The sequence below is a fragment of the Macrobrachium nipponense genome, chromosome 43 (assembly GCF_015104395.2).
Source record: "Macrobrachium nipponense isolate FS-2020 chromosome 43, ASM1510439v2, whole genome shotgun sequence".
NCBI lineage: Eukaryota > Metazoa > Arthropoda > Malacostraca > Decapoda > Palaemonidae > Macrobrachium > Macrobrachium nipponense.
In genome coordinates, this window is record NC_061104.1 from 3,788,409 (window position 1) to 3,814,084 (window position 25,676).

General features: G+C 35.9%; 1 protein-coding gene across 1 annotated transcript in view; it reads right to left on the minus strand.

The window, feature by feature from the left end:
• LOC135213776 (uncharacterized) overlaps positions 1-25,676 on the minus strand; it is a 403,929-nt gene that overhangs the window by 2,425 nt on the left and 375,828 nt on the right. The window lies entirely within an intron of this gene.

The following is a 25,676-nucleotide window of genomic DNA, read 5'->3' on the forward strand; positions in this document are numbered from 1 at the left end:
ATCCCATTTAAGCTTAATCGGACCACGATAAGGACGTAGTTATCAGGATTGTTAAATTACTCGAATATCGATAGTAAATCTATAACAGTTTATTTATTAAACTGCCCAATGATCCAAATATCTTTTACTTTAACAAAAATATAAATAAATGAAGTTTTCTATCTCACATCTCAAGGAAAAACTCCCAATTTCCGAGAGAAGTCTCTCTCTCTCTCTCTCTCTCTCTCTCTCTCTCTCTCTCTCTCTCTCTCTCTCTCTCGCCTTATCAATTAAGGAGGCCACCGTCTCTCACGGGATGAGTCCACAATCGCGCAATGCGCAGTGGGAAAAGATATACAATTACATGACTCTCGTGCCTTATATTACGATGATATTCTTCGAAAGGCGACGACATTACGTCATACACATATTTCTAATCATATATAGCCGTTATGGAGTGCGCTTGTGCGCAGATATATACAGAGAGATATAAAGATATTTCGTACTGAATGCTTTGGTCATAAGAACTCACATCGCCACACACCGGAAATTCACGTTAAGTAACCGCAGTCAATGCTTAAGAAAGTACAGGAAACGGTGTACTAATGGATTATGGAAGGTCTGTGGTCTTTATTTCCTCCTCCCGAACGCCTTTTTGAATTTTATATGAGGTGTGACTGACGCCAGGAAGGAATTACAATCGTGATTTCCTGAGCTAAACGCCTCAAGATGTTAGTCTAAAGATTCATAGTCAAGGAGTGGAAAGGAAAGGAGACTAGACTTTCCGTTTCAAGTTTTGTAGTTTATTTCCTCATCCCGTAAAACCTTTTTTAAAATTTTGTATAGGAAGGTGTGGCGCGGTTCAGACGTATGAGTCTAAAGGCTGTACGGTCAAGGAGTGGGGAGGAAATAAATATAGAATCCACCGTTTCTGTACCTGTGAAGTCCTTGAATATATTAAAGAGCCACGATAAACTGGACGAAAACGTGTAATAATGACTTTAAAAATAAATTATTACACTTAAGTTTCCCGTCAATGGCCTTCCACGCACATGCGTAGTACGATGACTCCATATAGGCCTATAAGAACAGCGAGGTTTGTGTCTTCGTAGGCATGATTAAAATTTCACTGGGGACGGTATGTCAGCTGTAAGCAATTCACATATAGACTCCACCGCCTTCTTTTAAACAATTTAAAGGTCTTCTACAGTTTTTAAAAGATTAATTCCTACAAAAAACTATTGTAGATAGGAAGACACGTCCCAACTACAAAACCTACAAAAGTCATTTACAAAGAATTTAAGAAGTAAAGAGTAATTGGCCTAAGGATGACGTAACCAACTTTGGCCTACAAACATCGATACGTCTAGAAGCAAGAAGTATCTAGTAAAACGCAAATAGATAATTTAAGTGACTTAAAAGTGACGTAACCAACTTAGGCCTAAGAACATCTATGCGTAAAAGCAAACTGAAGACGTATCCATTCAAAAGCAGTTATGACGTAGACGGACGAGTTATTGAAGAAATCTACAAGTCACATGTGGTCAATACAATCTCAAATATTTATAGAAATCAGCATTATTATATTCTTAGTTGTTTGTATATCTTCAGACTTGATGAAATCATTATAGACGATGTACCGTGGACCTTTAAAGTTCCCAGAATAATCGTATCAAAAGCTTAAATAAATGGCTTCCTGAGAATTCATAAGGAAAAATTCTCCTACTTCTCATTCTTAAAAAGAGATTCTCAGAACTTGCTAAAAGCAGCCAACATCCTTCGTTAATCTTCTAGGGCAAGGATGACGTCAGCTTAGACTCAACGAGTCTTCATGCACATGTTTCTATCTTGGGGCTACGAGTTCTGTGACGTTTACAAGCCAAAAAATGAAGAATGAAGTGTAACCTTTAAAAAAGAGAAATAGAGTTAGAGGTAAGTATGACAATACTAAGATGATTATTATTAAACCTCTGGGTTAAAGAATTACAAAAAATGCTTTTAAAAAACGAGCTCTTACAAACATTCGGTCTAAAGAGAGCAAGACAGAGCTTTGCAGGTAACTGGGCGATACCCAGTTTCCTTTTAGAGAACACGAAGAAGAAGAAGAAGGAGGTTGACGCCCTAACAACAACATCCACGAGTTAAAAAAAAAAAACCCTCATTAAAATGATTTATGCAAAATAGCACAAACGATAGTAGTACTATGTTTAACACCCTACCATGACAGACTCCCCAACCTACCTTGACCAGTTGCTGAATTCTTTTGATGATAACCATCTTCGTAAACAAGCAACGGTGTTGCAAACTCTGCAACGCTACTACTCAGGTTAATTAGCGAGGAGCTGGGCAGGGTATGGGGGAAGGGGGTGGAGGGTGTATACACACACCTGGACAGAATCACCTGCCCTAGACCGCCCTCAGATAAACTGTTGATCTCTGGGAGATGATTTTTACACGAGTTTACACTTCAATAAAAAGGGTTTTCTCGTCTTACGTAGATAAATCTTAAGGTAAATGGAGTATTGTTAAGCCTGTTCAATACTTTTACTTGTAAAGTTACTTGTAATAATCTAGTTAAGATACTTTACTAGATGGAAAGGAAGGTAACACACTAACATGTCCATAAAACACACGAACACAACCATAGAAACCCACTACTACTACGAACCACCATTGAGTCAAAAGACTAAAAGAATATATACGAAGTTTTCACACTCTAGGAAGGACGTGCGACCACGAAGGTCGTCTCCGGTTCAACTGAGCTTTATACTATGAAAGCCCCAGACGACCACACTACCCGGCACATGAGTAAGAGTGCCCCGGGGCACCGTATCTTGCCCTCAGTTACCAGATGCTTTAAAAGCCACGATAATATTGATCAGATTTCGAGGGCCATGGGTCGGATTTTCGACTTACTTTTAGCGTTCCTCGTTCTCTGCGATTAAGTGAAATGCTATCTGGAGTTTTATAGAGCTATAATTACGCCCAGAAAAGTGAAATTAAAATGATTACGACGTAATTTTAGGGCGGTGCATTTTTTACCAAGCTGGAAACTGGGTGGAAATATGTTAATTAGGCCTATACCCTTGCATGCCCTGTAACTTACGCGGAATATATAAGCGAAGAAGCAAACTCGATCGTTGTAGAGAGGAATTCCCTTGATGTATAAATAGGATGTAATTGTAGAATAGGCCTAGTATCGAATTACACTTATATCTATTGTCATCAGAATTACCATGACACACCCAATACCCTCCCCTTCCGTAGGTCAGGCAAGAGGTTACAGTTACATAACACAGGTATTTCCCAAATCTCTGCCCCACATGAGAGAGAGAGAGAGAGAGAGAGAGAGAGAGAGAGAGAGAGAGAGAGAGAGTTCACTGGAAAAGTAGTGGGTTATAATTTTTATTCTACACTGGAAGAATGACTAGAAAATGAGAGAGAGAGAGAGAGAGAGAGAGAGAGAGAGAGAGAGAGAGAGAGAGACGTCACTGCAAGAGTGGGGTGTAATTTCCACTTTTAAACTGGAAAAATAACTGGAAAGTGACTGGAAATGACGCAGCTCCAGAAAAAAGAATTGGTGTCAAAGTATATGCTAGATGATGAGGTGCCCAAGTTGTACTTTGCACGCAAGGCTTAGCAGGGTATGTTTCTACAGTGCCCAGGGGCACGAGAGATGACGAGGTGTATTTCTCGGCATATCAGGCTGATACCAGAACTTGGGAGAGATAAAGAGAGAAAGAAGGAGAGAGAGAGAGAAAGGGAAGAGAGATTCTTTAAGTTTAAACTTCCCCTATCTTAGATAGTGCCGCTGTTCTAGAACTTTTGGAATATATTATAAGGCATCTGTTCTGGAGGAACTTCTGGTTAACATTTAAGATCTCCCCAACGCCAGATCTCTCTGAAATAAGTCAACTGGTTCTAAAAATCAATAAATATAATTTCATTTTATATCTGGCAACTTGAGGAGATAAAATAAATTTTTATGCATAGCTTTGGATCTGATAAGATTAACCCCAAGGCAGCTGAAGTACCAGTTCCTCAAAGACACTTTGGACTGGACCAATCCTCTCTCTCTCTCCCTCTCTCCTCTTCTTCTTTCTGTCTTATCCAGGAATGTTAAGAGATTCCAGCTCTTACTCTTATAACCTTTCCAGCTTTTAACTGTTTATACATTCATAAATAACACCTCGAAATGTGTATCAATGATTTGTGAGGTTTTCAAAAAAATTTCCTTATCCTTAACGAATAACCCTCTCCTCTCGACATGACTCTGTAATCTCCTAATAATCTACAGTAATCGCTAAACGGCATCGAACTGCCAAATCTTAATTGTATTTAGTAATCTCATCAAGTCATCGACTTAAGGACAGATTCCGCCCAACTTGTTATCAATGATTCTTTATCAATGACTCACCATACCGTTATTTTGCATTTTTTTTTTTTTGCTATTCATAATTCATCGGAAACATTCTCTCTCTCTCTCTCTCTCTCTCTCTCTCTCTTACACACACACACACACACACACAAATATGGAAGAAAAATTATGAATATTCCCGAGTTAAATGTTTAAGGTTTTACAGAGAGAGAGAGAGAGAGAGAGAGAGAGAGAGGGAGAGAGAGAGAGAGAGAGACCTTACCTTACAGACCTTACAGTTCGTTCGGGTTGCCCCACCAGGTCCCTCAGTGTGAGGCACCTCTAATGTCTACCAGAGAGTTGCTAGTACATCTTCCGGTATATTTTGCATCTTCCAATCTTGGATGGTCTGGGATGCAGTTTAGATATTTGTCGAGCTTATTCTTAAACACATCTACGCTCACTCCTGATTATCCTCATAGATGAGCTGGCAACGCATTGAATAGACCGCTGCATTATCGATGCTGGTTGTGTAGTGGATTAATGTCCTGTGGTGCTTTCCTTATTTTTCCTGGTATTGTTTTGGGCACTATTAATCTACCTCTGCTTGCTCTTTCTGATATTTTTAGTTCCATGATATTTTTCTGTTATTCCTTCTATCTGTTTCCATGCCTGAATTATCATGTAGCGTTCTCTTCTCCTTTCTAGACTATATAATTTTAATGATTGTAGTCTTTCCCAGTAGTCAAGGTCCTTAACTTCTTCTATTCTAGCTGTAAAGGACCTTTGTACACTCTCTATTTGTGCAATATCCTTTTGATAGTGTGGGTACCATATCATATTGCAATATTCAAGTGGACTACGAACATATGTTTTATAAAGCATAATCATGTGTTCAGCTTTTCTTGTTTTGAAGTGCCGTAACAACATTCCCATTTTTGCTTTACATTTTGCCAAAAGAATTGCTATTTGATCATTGCATAACATGTTCCTATTCATCATCACACCAAGGTCTTTAACTGCTTCCTTATTTGTGATTGTCTCATTATTAGGTCCCCTATATGCATATAGCTTTCCTTCTCTGTCTCCATAATTTATTGATTCAAATTTATCAGAGTTAAATACCATCCTATTTACCTCTGCCCAATCATATACTTTGTTAAGGTCTCTTTGTAGAGCGTTCCTATCTTCATCACAAGTAATTTCTCTACTTATTCTTGTGTCATCAGCGAAACTACTCACTACCGAATCCTTAACATTACTGTCTATGTCTTCAATCATAATAACAAACAGTATTGCAGCTAACACCGTACCTTGTGGCACACCGGGATATTACCTTGGTTTCATCCGATTTCTCATCGTTTGCAATAACTATCTCTGTTGTGTAAAAAATTCTTTTAACCATCTTCCTATTTTATCTACGATATTGTGTTTTCTAATTTCTTTGCTATATATTATGGTCTACTTTGTCAAAAGCTTTTGCAAAGTCTAGATATACCACATCTGTTTTCATTTCCGCTTTTCATATTTTTGAATATGTTCTCACGGTGGACTAACAGTTGGGTTTGTGTACTTTTTCCGGGTACGAAACCGTGTTGTCCTATATTAAACAAATTATTTTTTATTAAATGTTTCATAATATTTTTCTTCATTACCCTTTCATACACTTTCATAATATGCGATGTTAGACTCACAGGCCTATACAATTACTTGCCTCAAGTCTTGATCCACTTTTGAAAGTAGGGGTGATATATGCTAATTTGTGCTCATCATAAATCTTGCCTGTATCTACACTTTGTCTTAATAATATTGCAAGTGGCTTTGCGATAGAATGAACTACTTTCTTTAACAAAATAGCAGGGATTCCATCAGGCCCTGCAGCAGCTCCATTTTTAATTTCATTAATTGCCTGCACAATATCAGCTTCATTAATTTCTATGTCAGCTAAATATTCACTATTTTCGTCCCTTACTTCTATATCATTATCTTATTATTTCTATTCTAGGGGTGAATTCTCTCTTATATCGTTCTGCCAGTATGTTGCAAATTTCCTTTTTTTTCATTCGTTAATCTCCCTTCAATTCTCAGAGGGCCTATTTCTATATGGATGGCTAGATAATTCAAGGGTTGCCCAAGAAGCAATTCTTGGAGAGAGAGAGAGAGAGGAGAGAGAGAGAGAGAGAGAGAGAGAGAGAGAGAGAGAGAGTGAATAAGTTACACTCCCAGCATCTATCCCACTAGCGAGAGAATTGTGATTTCTACTGACCCCCTGAATTTCTACCTCGAGGTCGGACTGACGAAATGTGCATTTTTTTGTTTCTTTTTTCACATTCTTATAAAACCTGGGAAGGCTCAGAGGTGTATGAGGTTTAACCCAGGGGGTGTCCCATCCAGGGTGTGCTTGATACCCCTAAATTTAAAAGCTCCTTTTCCCGAAGAGAGCTGGTTTAGTCTTCTGGGAAAGAGTTTAACATCGAAACTGATGTTTGGTGCAGCGGTCTTGATATACAATATTATTATTATTATTATTATTATTATTATTATTATTATTATTATTATTATTATTATTATTATTATAAAAACGAAAGTCCTACGAAGAATACTACTACTACTGCTTCTGTTATTCACAATAATAATAATAATAATAATAATAATAATAATAATAATAATAATAATAATAATAATAATAATAATAAGTAACCCCCAGTCGAATTGGAGGACTGTGATAGACCAAAAAAAAAATAATAATAACACTATTAATTGTACGACTTATAATAATACTGATAATACTTGTAAGCCTGACATGATAATAATAATAATAATAAAAATAAATAATATAATAATAATAATAATAATAATAATAATACACTGAAGGCCACGAAACAAACGAAATCATATCAAAGCGGATAACATGGCCCACCTTCGTGGACAGGTAAGGAAGGTCATGTGATCTCCCACCCTCACCTTCCCCATGACCCCAGGGGTTCCATTAAGTATGTATGCAATCCGCTACCCCCCCCCCCCCCCCAAGGTGTCACTTAAGCATGCAGGTGTTCCGACACGGCCTTGTGACACCACAACAGAGCGAGGTCCACCTTCCTTTAAATTTTGTATGACCTGACATGTATAATATGTACCCTCGATCCGGGAAGTGAGGTCAGTGTGATACACACACACACACACTTGTATAATGTATGTGTATGTGTGTGTATGTCTTACTGTATGGATTTATAATATATATATATTTTATAAAAGTATATATATATTATATATAGATATGTATTAAACTTACCTTTTGTATGTTTCAGAAATCATCGATTTTGGGTAAAGTCTTCCTCCGTATATAGTTGCTCTCTCTCTCTCTCTCTCTCTCTCTCTCTCTCTCTCTCTCTCTCTCTCTCTCTCTCTCTCTCTCTTCTCGTCATAAAATGCTGACAATTATACGCATCACCATACCTTTATTATTATTATTATTATTATTATCAAAGTGACATGGAGTACACTGTAAATTTTATGCTATATGTGACTGTTGTTTGTGTTCCCAGGAAAAAACTAAAACAAATCGTACTGTTGGTGAGGAAAAAACAAACACAAACCTTAATGTCAGTGAGGAAAAAACGAACACAAACCGTACTGTTGGTGAGGAAAAAACGAATATTGTATGCGAGACCATTTCGTCAACTATATAGACACAAACGCTACGCAAGTTCCCTTAAGTGTTTCATCCTTGTCCCAGTTGACAGAAGACGAGAAAGTTCCCTCAGGACTGAGAACAATGTCCATACGCGTATTGTTCCTGATCTCTGGAGCATTGCATAATGTCCTATATAGAACATTGCATGCTGCAATCTTCTTCGACAAAAGGAGAAATTTTTTTATCCGTTCAAGGAAGTGAGGTTACCAGATGACGTCATATAAAAGGATAAGGAACATTTATTAGTATTGGGTTTTATAATTTTTTTTGTGTGTTTGAATGAATCATTTCTCTCTCTCTCTCTCTCTCTCTCTCTCTCTTATTGCATGGTTTCATGATCTTGAAGTTGATGTTTTGATAGGCCTAATCTCTCTCTCTCTCTCTCTCTCTCTCTCTCTCTCTCTCTCTCTCTCTCTCTCTCGATGGAACTAACTCTCTAGCAACGTCTATAAGTCCTAGATAAGTTGCAGAAGTTGTTGACAGTTTGAAGAGAGAGAGAGAGAGAGAGAGAGAGAGAGAGAGAGAGAGAGAGAGAGAGAGAGAGAGAGAGAGAGAGAGAAAGGGGATTACTTCCAACCTAAACATGAGAAAATTCTAGTGTTATAAGTTACAACGAGAACTTATTACAGAAAAGTAATACCATAATATTAAAATAATTTATAAAAAATTAAGATAATTGATGACAATTTAAGATATTCATATAAATCAAGATAATGAAGAATTAAGAGAATTGATAAAATTACGTGTTTATAATTAACACAAAAGCAAATAAGTGACGTATTATCTGTTGGTTACTGACAAAAGCTGGAGGGGAGAAAAAAAACAAAAAAAAAAAAAAAAAAAAAAAAAAAAAAAAAAAAAAAAAAAAAAAAAAAAAAAAAAAAAAAAAAAAAACAGCAGCATTATTTACGAGACTAAGATTCTAGACTTCAGTATCATTCACAACAAAATTACTGACCCAGGTTTAAAACTCTGTGATAAGGATCGTCCAAGTCCCAAAATTCAATTCAGAACTACCCGTGGGTGGGGGAGGGGGGGGGGGTGGCGAGAAAAAGAACCCAACCATTCTTGAATAATCTCGAATGACCTGGGCTGAATCACGGTATCTGGACCGTGGGCTGAATCAAATCCTGCGGAGTGGGTATGCATATCAGAGAGAGAATGGGATGGAATACCCCATTCTCTCTCTCTCTCTCTCTCTCTCTCTCTTCTCCATCTGTCCCGTCAGTCTCTGCTCTTTTTACCTTTTGTTCCCGTGTCTGCCTCCTGTGATGCGCCTCCTCAGTCCACAGGAGGGCCTTGTTCTTGACAATTCTTTTTCCAATGGGTCATTTGGGAGACCACTACTGCATTTTCCAAGCACGTCCGCTGCTTTGGGCTCTCTCTCTCTCTCTCTCTCTCTCTCTCTCTCTCTCTCTCTCTCTCTCTCTCTCCACGATTCTCATTCCTTTTTATAATTCCGTTACAACAACTGGGAGACAAATGGTTTGTACACATTACTGCATTTTCCAAACACGTCCGCGGCTCTGGGTTCTCTCTCTCTCTCTCTCTCTCTCTCTCTCTCTCTCTCTCTCTCTCTCTCTCTCTCTCTCATTCCGCTACAACAACAAACTGGGCGAGGACTGGTTTTAAACAATTCCTTACTCTCTATCTCTCTCTCTCATCACGCTACAACAACAACTGGGAGACTGGTTTTAACACATTCCTCTCTTTCTCTCTCTTCATCAACCCTCTCTCCAATGCACACTGCCAGGCGACGAATTAATTAAGGGATTTTAATTGGGACGGGATACATAGATAGATAGATATTCGGGAACAAAATGGAGTGACCCGACTCTCAATATTCACGGCTTCTGTTATTTCATTAATCTAATTCCTCGTTACTCTCGTAGTAGCCATCTTGCTTGGTGAGACGTACCCGCGTGAATCAGATTAATCAACAGATATCACAAGTTTAACATACGACTAGAATTTGAGAAATATCTAGAAGTGTTCGTGAACTATCGGTGATAAGATTAGTGTGAAAATAGTAGGATAAAGCGTCTTCTAAGTTAGTTTACAAGTGTAATACTATAAATCAGAACAAGATGGCAGTAAGTTCCAACTGCGGGAAGAGGGTGGCGTAATTTGGCGTGTTTAGCAGATTCGCAATACGATGAGGTAGCAGGAAGGGAACTGGCATTTCTCATCTATGAAATCAGCAACAGTCCTAACCAAAAAGATACAAAAGCATTCATAGATATATTAGAAGGATATAATCCTTCAAACTGGAACAAATCTAATGAAAACATCTTGAAATAATTGAAGAAGTTCCAAATAAAATCCAAGTGGTCAAGAGACTCATAAAGAAAATATACATAAACCAACATATTCCGACAAAGAAAATGATAAGGTGAATCTTGTGAATATCCTAATTGATGCATTAGGAAAAAGAATGCCAAAAGCATGCAAACTGTGTAAGGTTGGTATAGCATAGTCAATCCACAAAACCTAATCAGAAAATGTGCTGCATGCAACATTCCGACCCATCCACAGTGTGCTGAGGTTAATACAAGATTTGAGAAAAGATACAAGAATTTTTTGTTCAACATGTCTATCATGGATAGACAATGTTATTAAATCAAGATTGAATGTACAAATAGTTGAGGATGAAGAAGAAGAGGAAGAGGAAGAAGAAGAAGAAAAGAAGAAGAGGAAAACGGAAGAGAAGTAAACAAAAAATGAAATGACAGAAAAAAAATAGGTAAAACAAAGAACAAGATAAAAGTTATGGATGCAGAGATACTCATTGATACTACATATGAGGCAATAAAGCAGCATACCTACGAAGAAATAAATTACGATATGACAACAGAAAAGCAAATCCCGAAGAGGCTCTACCCAGATCTACACAATGACGGGAAAGAGGAAAAAAAAAAAAAAATAGACAAGAAAGACAAAATCTGCAACCTTTTGAAAAGAGGGAATTGCAGATTTGGAGAAAGATGTTACTACAAACATCCTAAGATATGTCAAAAAACTATGAAATATATGGTAAATGTGCATACTTAGATGGATATGGGGATGATTGCAGAGATCTGCATCCAAAAATATTGTAAAAACCTAAAAGAAGGAAAAGGATGTAAGTTCGACAAAAAATGCAAATATATGCACCCTGTAGCCATGAATCATAATCAAATAAATAACCAACCAAGTAATAAAATCCAAAATAAGAAAGAAAACAAATAAAGAGAGAAATCAAGAATATCAGGTAAAAGAGAAAAAGCAAACCACCAATGAGATATGCAGAGGTGTCAGCAAAAAATTTCAAAGCATCAGCTCCGAAATTCTACTCAAGAGATAATAACTGTATTTATTATGCAAGAGATATTGCAGAAAGTCTGTCGAGCAAAAAAATTTCAAAGCATCAGCTCCGAAATTCTACTCAAGAGATAATAACTGTATTTATTATGCAAGAGGATATTGCAGAAACGGAGAAAAAATTGCAGATTCAGACACAAAATGAATAATTATGATGAGGAAGATCAAATATTATGGAAAAGTTGGATTTTTTAATGTCAGAATTTTCTGGAAATGAAAAAAAGAAAAAAAGAACATACCAGAACAGGAAAGAGACATGGGAAAATCCTTATTACTACCAGTATTAAATGAAAGGAGAAAACACGCAAACCATCATAGTGATGATGCGCCAGGGTTTAGTTACGAGTAACTCAAAAAGAAAAATATAGTACTTAGAAGAACTAACCCAAAATGAAAAGAAAATAGATATAATGAAATTAAGTGAAACCTGGTATTCCCAAGAGACTGGGAATGAGATCAAATAAAAAGGGTTCCAAACTTATAGATCAGATAGAAAAAATAGGAATCAAGGGGGAACCGCAATATATGGGAAAGACAAAAAACAAGGAAAAAATATGAGAAATATAGTAACTCAGAATGTGAAACTAATTTTGGCGGTAGAATTTGAATCTGAAAAATTGATGACATAGTAATATATAGACCTCCTAAATACTAAAGAGTTTGATTAATAATTGAAAAATTGGATGATATATGTAGAAATCACAAGGACTGGACTATTCTCCTATCTGGTGACTTCAACTTTCCTTTCGTAGAATGGAAGAACGAATAGGAGATTGTGGTTGTACTTATACATATAAAAAAGAGAGTAATAGTAGTGCAGAAGATAAGAGGCAATTTGAAAAGCTATTAGATATGCTACTAGAATACACATTCAACAAATAAATCACCTGCCAACAAGAAAGGAAAATACTTTAGACCTAGTATTTATGAACGAGATGAATTATGTTAAAGAAATAATAGTTTATAATGCGAGTATTTCAGACCATAATGTCATAGAATTAACAGTTCATTCCAAAGCATGTGAAAATAGAGATAAGCAAGAAATGAAAAAGTGGGAAGGATATGGAAAAAATAAACAACTTCTAACAGTAAAAAATTGAAATAAATGGTCAAAGAAATTGAATGAAGAATTAAACAAAGATTGGGATAACATTTTCGTAAGTGATGACATGAAGGGGTAAATACGGAGATATTATATAAAAATATTGGAGGAAATAGTGGAAAAATATATACCGAAGAAGAAAAGTAAACATCATTCATGCATACCAAGAGACAGAAGGATCTTGTTCCAGAAAATCAGAAAGTGGAAAAAAGGTCTTGCAAAAGAAAAAAATGCATGGAAAGTTATAGAACTAAAAAAAAAAGTAAGATAGAAAATGCAGAACAAAAGATTATACAATCAAAAGAAAATGAAAAACGGACTTGGAAGAAAAAACCCTATTAAATATCAAGCAAAACCCCAAACTATTATACTCATATGGCGAAGAAGATGAAAAAATAAAAGAAGAATAGAAATAGGCCCTCTCTCTGATGGAAGTTGAATAGGGGGATTAACGAAGATGGAAAAAAAATGGAAATTGCAAAACATTAACTGGCCAGAACGGATTATTAAGAGAGAATTCACCCTAGAAAATAGATAATGAACGAAATATTGATATAGGAAAGGTAAGGGAAGCAAAATAGGTGAATATTTAGCTGACATAGAAATTAATGAAGCTGATATTGTGCAGGCAATTAATGAAATTAAAAATGGAGCTGCTGCAGGGCCGGATGGAGTCCCTGCTATTTTTTGTTAAAGAAAGTAGTTCATTCTATCGCAAAGCCCACTTGCAATATTTATTAAGACAAAGTGTGATACAGGGCAAGATTTATGATGAGCACAAATTAGCATATATCCCACCCCTACTTTCAAAAGTGGATCAAGACTAGAGGCAAGTAATTATAGGCCTGTGAGTCTAACATCACATATTATGAAAGTGTATGAAAGGGTTATGAAGAAAAATATTATGAAACATTTAATAAAAAATAATTTGTTTAATATAGGACAACACGGTTTCGTACCCGGAAAAAGTACACAAACCCAACTGTTAGTCCACCGTGAGAACATATTCAAAAATATGAAAGCGGAAATGAAACAGATGTGGTTTTATCTAGACTTTTGCAAAAGCTTTTGACAAGTAGACCATAATATATTAGCAAAGAAAATTAGAAAACACAATATCGTAGATAAAGTAGGAAGATGGTTAAAAGAATTTTTACACACAGAAAACAGATAGTTATTGCAAACGATGAGAAATCGGATGAAACCAAGGTAATATCCGGTGTGCCACAAGGTGCGGTCTAGCTGCAATATTGTTTGTTATTATGATTGAAGACATAGACAGTAATGTTAAGATTCGGTAGTGAGTAGTTTCGCTGATGACACAAGAATAAGTAGAGAAATTACTTGTGATGAAGATGGGAAACGCTCTACAAGAGACCTTAACAAAGTATATGATTGGGCAGAGGTAAATAGGATGGTATTTAACTCTGATAAATTTGAATCAATAAAATTATGGAGACAGAGAAGGAAAGCTATATGCATATAGGGGACCTAATAATGAGACAATCACAAATAAGGAAGCAGTTTAAAGACCTTGGTGTGATGATGAATAGGAACATGTTATGCAATGATCAAATAGCAATTCTGGTTGGCAAAATGTAAAGCAAAAATGGGAATGTTTGTTACGGCACTTCTAAAACAAGGAAAAAGCTGAACACATGATTATGCTTTCTAAAACATATGTTCGTAGTCCCACTTGAATATTGCAATATGATATGGTACCCACACTATCAAAAGGATATTGCACAAATAGAGAGTGTACAAAGGTCCTTTACAGCTAGAATAGAAGAAGTTAAGGACCTAGACTACTGGGAAAGACTACAATCCTTAAAATTATATAGTCTAAGAAAGGAGAAGAGAACGCTACATGATAATTCAGGCTGGAAACAGATAGAAGGAAAATAACAGAAAATATCATGGAACTTAAAAAATATCAGAAAGAGCAAGCAGAGGTAGATTAATAGTGCCCACAAAAAACTATACCAGGAAAAAATAAGGAAAGCACACAAGGACATTATCCAACTACGCACCAGCATCGATAATGCAGCGTCTATTCAATGCGGTTGCCAGCTCAAATCTGAGGAATATATCATGGATCCGTGTTCAGCGTAGCTGTGTTTAAGAATAAGCTCGACAAATATCTAAACTGCATCCCAGACCATCCAAGATTGGAAGATGCAAAATATACCGGAAAGATGTACTAGCAAATCTCTGGTAGACATTAGAGGCGCCTCACACTGAGGGACCTGGGGCAACCCGAACGAACTGTAAGGTCTGTAAGGTAAGGTAAGGCCTGTGATAGTATTAATACGCACTCGGTTGTTCATCTAAGGGTAGTACATCCGAACTTCATCATAACATGTCATATACTTGTTGTAAATATGTCATAACCGTGTTGTAAACATGTCGTATATGTCATGAGCATATTGTAAATATGTCGTGAAATACTGAAAATACGTCTTATACTTGTTGTTAATATGTCATATACTTGTTAATATGTCATGAGCATGTTGTAAAATTGTCGTGAAATGCTGAAAACTTATCTTATACTTGTTGTTGATATGTTACAACCATGTTGTAAACATGTCATGAAATGCTGAAAATATGTCATATACTTGTTGTTATTATGTCATGAGCATATTGTAAACAATTCGTGAAAATGTTGTAAAAATATTCAAAACATGTCATCAACATGCTGAAAAACAGTCATGATGTTGAAAACAGGTTATAAATATGCTGAAAACATGCTGGAACTGTCAGTAACACATTGTAAACATTTAAAAAATGTTGGAAACATATCAGAACATGTTGGAAATGTCATAAATACAGGTTGGTAACTTATTGCAAAAAGGCTGAATAAAATTCAGCAACTTACTGGATAGACTATAGTCTAAATACCAGTTATCAACCATTTGCCGAAGCTTCGTTCTCTGCTTATGGTCTTCAACTTGTTTTTAAACTGCTTGTGACAATCTATGCGACAAGTTAACAATATATGATGATGACAAGTTTACAACATGTTGATGACATGTTTATAACACTTTTAACAACAACATAGGTACCCATAAAGGAGCAAAATATACATACTACCCAGGGACACTTGACAACGCCAAGACAAACGACAAGTTACCAACATATGTTGATGACAAGTTTAAAACATGTTTACATTTTGATGACATGTTGATAACAAGTTTATAACACTTTTTACAACAACACAGGTGCCCATAAAGGAGCAAAAAATATATATACACTACCCAGAGACACTTGACAACACCAAGACAAACAAACGCACTATTTCCTGCACATGGCTGAAGTTGACGATAAGAGGAAATTGAGAATTTGGGGGGGAGGGGGGGAGGGGGGGTGGGGTGGGAAAGACCCAATGCATGTAATAAGAGCCATCACACAGGGCCACCGAGGAGGGCAAATAGGCCACAAGAACCGATACCATATTTAGAGCAATGACTTCGAAGCGGCGCTGGGCAATTCCCATCTATTTTTTTATTTTTTAAAATTAATTATCGATTTCAACATTGCAGTCTCTATGTGTGAGGTGGTTCATAGAACGTTGGTGTGTGTTTAAAGCCGGAAAGAGTGCATGAAAACAGACACCCTGTATGTGTGTTAGTTTAATCAAATCCTATGATACTAGATAGATATATTTTGTAAAATATATATGATTTTCAAAAACATGTACAAACTCTCTCTCTCTCTCTCTCTCTCTCTCTCTCTCTCTCTCTCTCTCTCTCCTCTCTCTCTCTCTCTCTTATTATATATATTATATAATATATATATATATATATATATTATATATATATATATATATATATTTTGTTTTTTTTTTTTTTTTTTTTTCTTTAATTATTATTGAATCATTTATTCTGGTCATCACACTCATAACAACAAGGACTTCCAAAGCTCGAATAATAATAATAATAATAATAATAATAATAATAATAATAATAATAATAATTAGAAGAAGAAGAAGAGAATGACAACAACCCCACAAAACCTTCTTCTTTGTCATTAGCCAAAGAAGAACAGACCAGGCGAATCCCCAACAAAAAATCCCCACAAACATTGGAGAAGCTCTCTCTCTGTCATTAAGTATCGTTAGTCGTTACTCCCCACCCTCTCTCTCTCTCTCTCTCTCTCTCTCTCTCTCTCTCTCTCTCTCTCTCCAGCAGACTTTGAAGGTCAACGCAGAACAGCCTTGTGGTCGTTAGGGCGTGAGCTGAGGTCCACTGAATGAACGTTATCTAAACTAATAATTTTTGTGTTTAAATGTAATTCTAAATAGGAATTGTCATACAGATTATTGCAGGAAGGGGCGGGGGGGATGGAAGAGGGTGAGGGGGAATCAAGTAGGTGGGAATAAACTCAAGGGGAAAAAACTTAAGAGGGAAAAAAATGGAATGAAATCAATCAACAGTCATCCGAACATCACGACAGCCAAGGTGATTTGAGGGACGTTATCCGAATTCCAAACATTCCGATCCCTCTTCCTCCCCCTCCTCCCCTCATCCCCCTTGAAACCAATGTTATATTGTTGACGTAGCAGGAAACGAAAAAACCCTCCCCATCCCCCCTACAACCACCCCCTACCCCCCCTCCTCCTCCTACCCTCGTGTGGATTACTGAGCATAAAAAAGAAAAAAAAAAGAAAGAGGGGAAATTCATTCCAAACATATGAAGCGCCGTTGTAAAGGTCACGGAAGAGTTTATGTGAAACAAACGTCAATTTTTCTTCTTTAAAAGTTGGATTTTTTGGGGGAGAGAGTATTTTAAGAGTTGTGACCCATGTTTCACTTCGACACGAGAGAGAGAGAGAGAGAGAGAGAGAGAGAGAGAGAGAGAGAGAGAGAGGTGGAGTAGGCCTATTTGTTTTAGACTAAAACACCAACTTCGAGGTCATGAAACCTAATAGTAATTAAGACCAGAGAGAGAGAGAGATATTAGAGAGTAGAGAGGAGTAGAGAGAGAGAGAGAGGTGGAGTAGGCCTATTTGTTTTAGACTAAAGCACCAACTTCGAGGTCATGAAACCTAATAGTAATTAAGACCAAGACAGAGAGAGAGAGAGAGAGAGAGAGAGAGAGAGAGAAATTCTCAAATCACAAAGAGATATATAAAACTTCGCGGTCACCAAGGCCACCAGCCAACAAATCTATAAAAAAAAACAATGGAATACTTACATTGCAATTAAAACAACCACAGCTCGATTGCCCGTAACATACCAATATCATTAAGAGCGCAACAACAGGAAACAACAGCAATTCAGAAATTGCTCGGCAACCACAAGCAGCAACAACAACCATTAGCAACAACCAAAGCGGCTCAACCGAGCAACCACACGAGAAGATATCACAAGGAACCTCTCAGTTTGGGTGGAGAGAGAGAGAGAGAGAAGAGAGAGAGAGTGATTAGGCCTTAAAAACATCAACTTGAAAATCAGAAATCTTGAGAGAGAGAGAGAGAGAGAGAGAGAGAGAGAGATATGAAAAGCGAAGTAGGCCTATTTGCTTAGACTAATACATCAACTTGAAGGTCATGAAACTGGCAATAAATACGGGGAGAGAGAGAGAGAGAGAGAGAGAGAGAGAGAGAGAGAGAGAGAGAGAGAGCGTGTGTATAGATGCTCCGCGGTAAACACATGGCGTTTGTTGCTGTTAATGATTTCTGAAGGGGGGGGGGGGAGGAGGTGGTTACGAAGCACGTGAATAAATGAGAGCATGACCCAGCAGCAGCAACACCCATCTCTCTCTCTCTCTTCTCTCTCTCTCTCTCTCTCTCTCTCTCTCTCTCTCTCTCTATTAAAGATCGTGTTCGTATGATACTGACTCCGATGAGAAATGCTATATAATATTATTATTATTATTTCTATCTGTTATTATTTTTAAATTATTAGTATTATATTATTATTATTATTATTTTCATTATTATTATATTTAATTCAAATATTTTTAAAAATGAGAACTAATATAATTATTGATTATTATTATTATTATTATTATTATTCATTATTATTATTATTATTATTATTATATTCAACCTACTCCAGCTTAATCCTCGTGAACTGTCCTGACCTGATTTCCATTATCATTTATAAAATGGAACTCGTCATAGTATACTATCACAGTACTATTACAGCATATTCTATCGCTCTCACACTACTATTTCCTTATACACTTACTGTGACCTGGCCTCGGTACACTATAGTCCAGAGAGAAAAGGAAAAAATAAAAAATAAAAAGGTCTCTAAGGATTTTAATTTTCGATCAAGTAGACAAGACACGATGAAGGGGGCCATATTCGTTTTCATTTTGTCAAGGGTGATTCTTCTTCTTGGAGACAGTAAGAGAGAGAGGGAGGGAGGGAGAAAGAGTGAGAGGGAGAGAGAGGGAGAGATAGGGCACATATTCCTCGTAGCTACAGAGAGAGAGAGAGAGAGAGAGAGAGAGAGAGAGAGAGAAAACAGTACCTACAGAATTAAACTCTGTGACGAAGATATATCACTGTGTAACCTCCCCCCCCCCCCAACCCCACCCAGCCCCAACCCCCCTAAATAAAAAAATAAACAATACTTTGGAATTCTGGAAATATATTTCAAAGCTATCCTCTCTCTCATCCTCTCTCTCTCTCTCTCTCTCTCTCTCTCTCTCTCTTTATATAAATATATATATATATATATATATATATATATATATATATATATATATATATATATATATATATATATTCGCGGTCTCCCTTGTCCTACAGAAAAAAAAACAAAAAAACAAATACAGCAACAATCACAAAACAGGGACGGCAAGTACACACGAACAACGCAAAAAAATAAAAGCGGAATTGTAACCCATTGTAATTCCCACAGGGTCAAATACAGTGGGATTCCATCTATTAAAAAAAAAAAAAAAAAAAAAAAAAAAAAGAAAAAAAAAAAAAGAAAAAAAAAAGCAATACACACATGTCAATCCTCCATTCATATGTCACGCATGCCTGCGCTTACCTGTCTGCCGTCATGCACGCATGAACATACATACTCTCTCTCTCGCAGACAGACACACGCATACAAACGGCAGGGCTTGGTATATCGATCCAGCCATACAGAAGCAAGCACTGGTAGTAGAAATGCAATATGCCGTATGTTACTTACTGTGAGAGAGAGAGAGAGAGAGAGAGAGAGAGAATGAAAACTGCTTCCAAAATACGCATTAGCCATTTGAAAGCGATGAAGAAGAAGGAGAGAGAGAGAGAGAGAGAAGGAGAGAGAAGAGAGAGAGAGAGGAGAGAGAAGAGAGAGAGAGATCGGGCGTCAAACATGGTAAAACCACGAATGACTTTTCGGTATGGGACCCCGCCAGCTATACCGTTAAGTGGCGTATATTTCAAGGTGAAGAGAGAGAGAGAGATTAGAGAGTAGAGAGGTAGAGGGCACCCGACAACAAAGATACAGACTAGGCAACAAAGGTACCTGTCCATATATGTTATAATGTCAATTTCTTCATCAATAATTCTAGCGGACCGGCTCCCTTATATACGACTTTGTTGAATCAGAAACGCACATCGTGCATTATTATTATTATTATTATTATTATTATTATTATTACCTCTTTCGAATGAACACCATACTCTTTGGAAGCTTAAGTTCAAATCAATAGCCACTTTGGGCTTGTTCTACACGAATAGGGTTCATCTTATGTATAATAATAATAATAATAATAATAATAATAATAATAATAATATAATAATAATAATATTGATTCTCCGGTTTGTTCACCTATCACAGCATATATCAAAGCAGCAGGAAGTAAACATTAGAAAGTATTTGAAAAACAAAATTTTGTCCAAAAAACATTCTTGATTACTGACCAAAACCCCTAACTCATCATTTCCCAAAAATTCATATATACCAGCCCTAGGTAATCTAAACTTTGTAGCACGACGAATTCGACATAGGAGGAGGAGGAGGATGAGGAGGAGGAGGAGGTGAGTAGGAGAGGAGGAGGAGGAGGAGGAGGAGGAGGATGGAATTCCAAAAATAAACTGTTGTACAAATCTAGCAACTAAACTGGCCTGTCGTTCAGATAAACTCTTGCTGGCCATATTGCAACAAACACGTTTTGGCTGGAAAGAGCAATTGCAATATATATATAAATGAATTGAAATTGTAGTAGAGATATATACATTCAACGAAAACTGTAATATATATATATATATTATATATATATATATATATATAAATATGTATTATATATATATATTTATATATAATATAATAATATTATATTAATATATATATATATATATTATATAATATTATATATTATATATAATTACATATTAATTAAATATGTATTAATATATATATTATATATATATATATATATATATATATATATATACATATATATATATATTATTATATATATATATATATATATAATATATATATATACCATTATATATTATATATATATAATATATATATATATAATATATATATTTATTATATCGTTACCTCTTCCTTTTTTTTAATTTGGGATTAGGCTTAGCAGTGACAAGCGTTTTGCAAAGACGTGAAGACAGAGAAGTTAAAAGAGGGTACTGTGATTAAAAAAAAAAATATTCTACGTATATAATATATATATATATATATATATATATATATATATGTGTGTGTGTGTGTATGTATGTTATACATACTTATATAAAGTAAACAAATACCACAGGAGAAACTGACAATGTCTTAATAAAGACTAAAGTACTTGGATTTTTGCATATCATTTTCTTGTGGTATTCGTTTATTTAATGAAGTCACGTGCATCTAATGTGATTATTTTAAGCATAACTTATATGTATATTTATGTAATATGTAAGCACATACATATATACATAATAATATATATAATATATATTATAATATTATATATAAATTATAATAATATAGTATAAATAAACCCCTGATGTGTTTCATATATATACTAATATATATATATATCTTATATACATATATATATACTATATATATATATATATACATATATATATATAATATATAATGAAACACATGCATAATCCCAAACAAACATACGCACATACAAAATGTGAAAAAAATAACACTGTCTACTCTATTACAATAACATACAACTAACTCAGCATAACAAAAAAACAACAACAACAACATTCAAAATTGTAGTACCTCACTTCTTAAGTCTTCACAACCTCACGTTATCGATTACATTTAAAAGAAAACAAAAAGTTTGTGCATGCAATGAATACTTCATTGGCGATCTATGGAGTTCCGCGTCTTTTGTTACGCTTTCCCATGGTAAGGGGTGGGAAGGGCGGGGGGGGAGGGAAGGGGGGTTTCTAATTCATAATGGGTTGGTTTAATGCGCGGTTTATTGACCGACTCGACCTTATGGCAGCGATGTTGTCCACGCCCCCAGAGTTATTGGCGATTATCAGCCATTAGAGATTATGGAAATATGGACTTTCAACTTAATTTTTTTCGCTCAGTTTTTTTTCGAAAGCGAGCTCAGTTTTCGAAGCGAGCTGAGAATTATTTAGTTATTTTAAAGGGCATGGACCTTTAATAATAATAATATAATAATAATAATAATAATAATAATAATAATAATAATAATAATAATAATAATAATGATGATGATGATGAAAAGCGAGTTTGGAATTAATTATTTAGTTATTTTAAAGTAGGACCTTTAATAATAATATTATTATTAATATAATAATACCTGCTAAGCAATAGGGTGCATGATTTGAATTAATATCATAATAATAATAAGAATAATATAATAATAATCTAAATATGTGATGGATAAAAGCGACTTGGGAATTATTTAGTTATTTTAAAGTAGGACCTTTAATAATAATATTATTATTAATAATAATAATACCTGCTAAGCAATAGGGTGCATGATTTGAATTAATGTCATACTGAATATTCTCAAATAAAAAATTAACTTAATATATGCTGCCGTCCTATTTAAACAGGACTTAAGAAATGGCCTACTTCCCTCTAATAATAATAATAATAATAATAATAATAATAAAATAATAATATAATAAAATAATAATAACAATAATAATAATAAAGGTATGAAAGCAAAGGAACCTGCTCACACTTCAAACTAGACTTTTCACTTGAAAATATATATTAGAATGATCTCACTCGGAAGTAACTGGCAACTATTCTCTGCACCTCTAAGCTAAAATTGCTTGGAGCAATTACCTATTGATCGTTCTTTGGAGCTCATACTATATTCAAAAACTACTAAAACTACTTAAATACATTCTTATCTGACATTTTCACCATAATCCAGGGCTCTCCTGGACACGAACATGTGTAAATATGAAGACACATTCGTCACTCATGTTTGTGTTTACCTGCTTGTCATATTTCATGTAAACAAACACTCGTGGTACGTTCCTCATAATGAGAAACATTACTGAATGGTCATATTCCATATGTAAATATATAGGCTTCGGTCCTTATAAAGAGAAGCATTAAAGAATATTTCGGTGGGGGACTAAGGTCTTATTTTCATACGTAAATATACGTACAGGCTGTGATCTCGGTAATGAGAAGATTTAAAGAATATTTCTGTGGGGACTTAAGGAATCATTTAAACGTCCGGGTTACGATTTCATTCTGTCTTTAAAAAAATATAATAAAACTACGTATTCCATCTTAAATTCCTAATGCATTCGTTCATTCTCCATAAAATAACCCAAAACCATTTTGTAAAATATATTAACCACAGATTCTCAATTATGAAGAAACAAAGAAAAAATGTACAGGGATTCCAACTCATCTGTTTGAGAGCAATGGCGTCTGGACTCCAGTCAAATCAAACGTGAATCCTGGAGGCTCCTGGAAGCTCCAGACATCGAAATATACTAATCCATAGATTCTCAGTTTATGAAGAAACAAAGAACTGACAGGCATTCCAACTCATCTGCTCGCCAGCAATGACCGTCTGGACTCCAGTCAAATCAAACATGAATCCTGGAGGCTCCTGGAAGCTCCAGACATCAAAATATACTAATCATAGATTCTCAGTTATGAAGAAACAAAGAAAAAAAATTAACAGGGATTCCAACTCATTTGTTCGTCAGCAATGACGTCTGGACTCCACTCAAATCAAACATGAATCCTGGAGGCTCCTGGAAGCTACAGACATCAAATATATTAATCATTAGACATAGAAGAAACAAAAAAATATCAGGGATCCAACCATGTTTCGTTAGCTGACGTCTGGACCCGCCCACCCAAATCACCGAAACATACCTAGGGCTCTGGAGCTCCAAGACATCTATTAATCCAGCGACTGCGAGATTCCAGATCAGCGGACTTCAAAGGACTTCTCCATCACCCCCTAGAGAAAGGACTTGACTACAAACACAGCACAAACAACAGGACAAAACAACACATTGCTGTGTCCTCGCAACAATTGCCCAAAGCCATGGAGGCATATCAGCGTCCGCGATAGCTGGTGCTGACGCGGGCAATCTCTCTCTCTCTCTCTCTCTCTCTCTCTCCTCTCTCCTCTCTCTCTCTCTCTCTCTCTCTCGTCTGTTGTCTGTTTGCCAAAACGGGGAAAACAGAGACACAGACGCCGATTTTAGGGCTGTTTACTAAACGGCAAAAAGATTTAGGAAGCTTTGGGCAACGTCCATCAACTGGTGGTTCTGTTGTGGGATCGAAAACAGATGTATAAATGGAAACATATGATTGAAACTTCCGTCTCTTGAGTAGATTTTTTTTTTTTTAAATTCATATTTGTTTTTTCTCAAAAGATATTGACAAAAGGATACGTATCAGATTATGTATTTCCCCGTGAGGTCATGGCTGGCATGTCGGTAATATGAGAGAGAGAGAGAGAGAGAGAGAGAGAGAGAGAGAGTTTAATGTTCCACCTTCTCAAGCTAAGATTTATATTTGCCAGCAATGTATCGAGGGGGCATAGTACGCTCTCTCTCTCTCTCTCTCTCTCTCTCTCTCTCTCTCTCTCTCTCTCTCTCTCTCTCAAAGAATTACGCCAAAGCGAAAAAATAGCAAATAAACAAAAATATGAAAAATGCAAAAAATGCAAAAATATGGAAAAATGCAAATTTTTTAAAAATGCAAAAAACGGAAGACAAAAAATGCAAAACGAAACTACAAACTGGAGAGTTCTTCAGAACAACCTAATCAAGATGAAGCGGGAACTCAGCATCCGATTTCCCCCGCTCCCCTCTCCCTTCCAAGAAAACCCACCAAAATCCCCTCTCCCCCCCACCCAACCCCCACCACCCCATCTCCTCCAGGCGGTCACCCACAAGACCCTCTGGTCTGGTCTCATGACTCGACCGCAAAATATGAAGGCAAGATGATGTTCTTGCAAGAAGCAGATCTCAAAACCTCTTCGATTCTTCTCTCCTCTCTTCTTGCAAAGTTATAAATATAAATAAATATGACAGTTATGAACGCTTATCTACGTGCTAAGCCATCGAGAATGATCAATATAATATTCCCAGATTAATAATAATTGTCATTTACATCAGCAAACGTGGCAATACTACCGTTATCCCTTTCAATAAAAAAATATCAAACTTTGGCACAAAATGCTTGTGAAATTAACCTTAAAATGAATGAAAGTGAAAGAAAAATGAATAGCAATTAAAAACAATGAATAGACCTGGTTATTCACTGCACAAGTGAGAGGTTAGGCTAAAAATTGAAATCAAAATGCTTAAAATGATTTTGGAAAAAGAAAAGTTTTGCGTCAACATCCATTTCGACAAGAAACGTGTTAACCCACCAGTAAGGAACTGACTGACTGATTGATTAGGTTCTGTGGGCTGGCGTCGCAAAGCTAATGGTCATAGACTTACGAGGTTAGGTTAAAAACGAAAACTAAAATGGTTATAATAATTTTTGAAATGAAAGTTTGACGTCCAAAATTTCAGCAAGAGAAGTGTTCATCCACACCGATAGGGAATTGATAGACTGATTGAATGGGTTTTGAAGGATGGTGTCGCAAGGACGATGGTCACAGACTTGGTATGGATTCTTTATAACCTAAAAGGAATATAGTCTCTTGAAAATGAGCCCCAATGAGTGAGTAATATCTGCGGAAGTAGAAGAATTGTAAGTAACAAGGAAGCTTTTCCAAGTGAC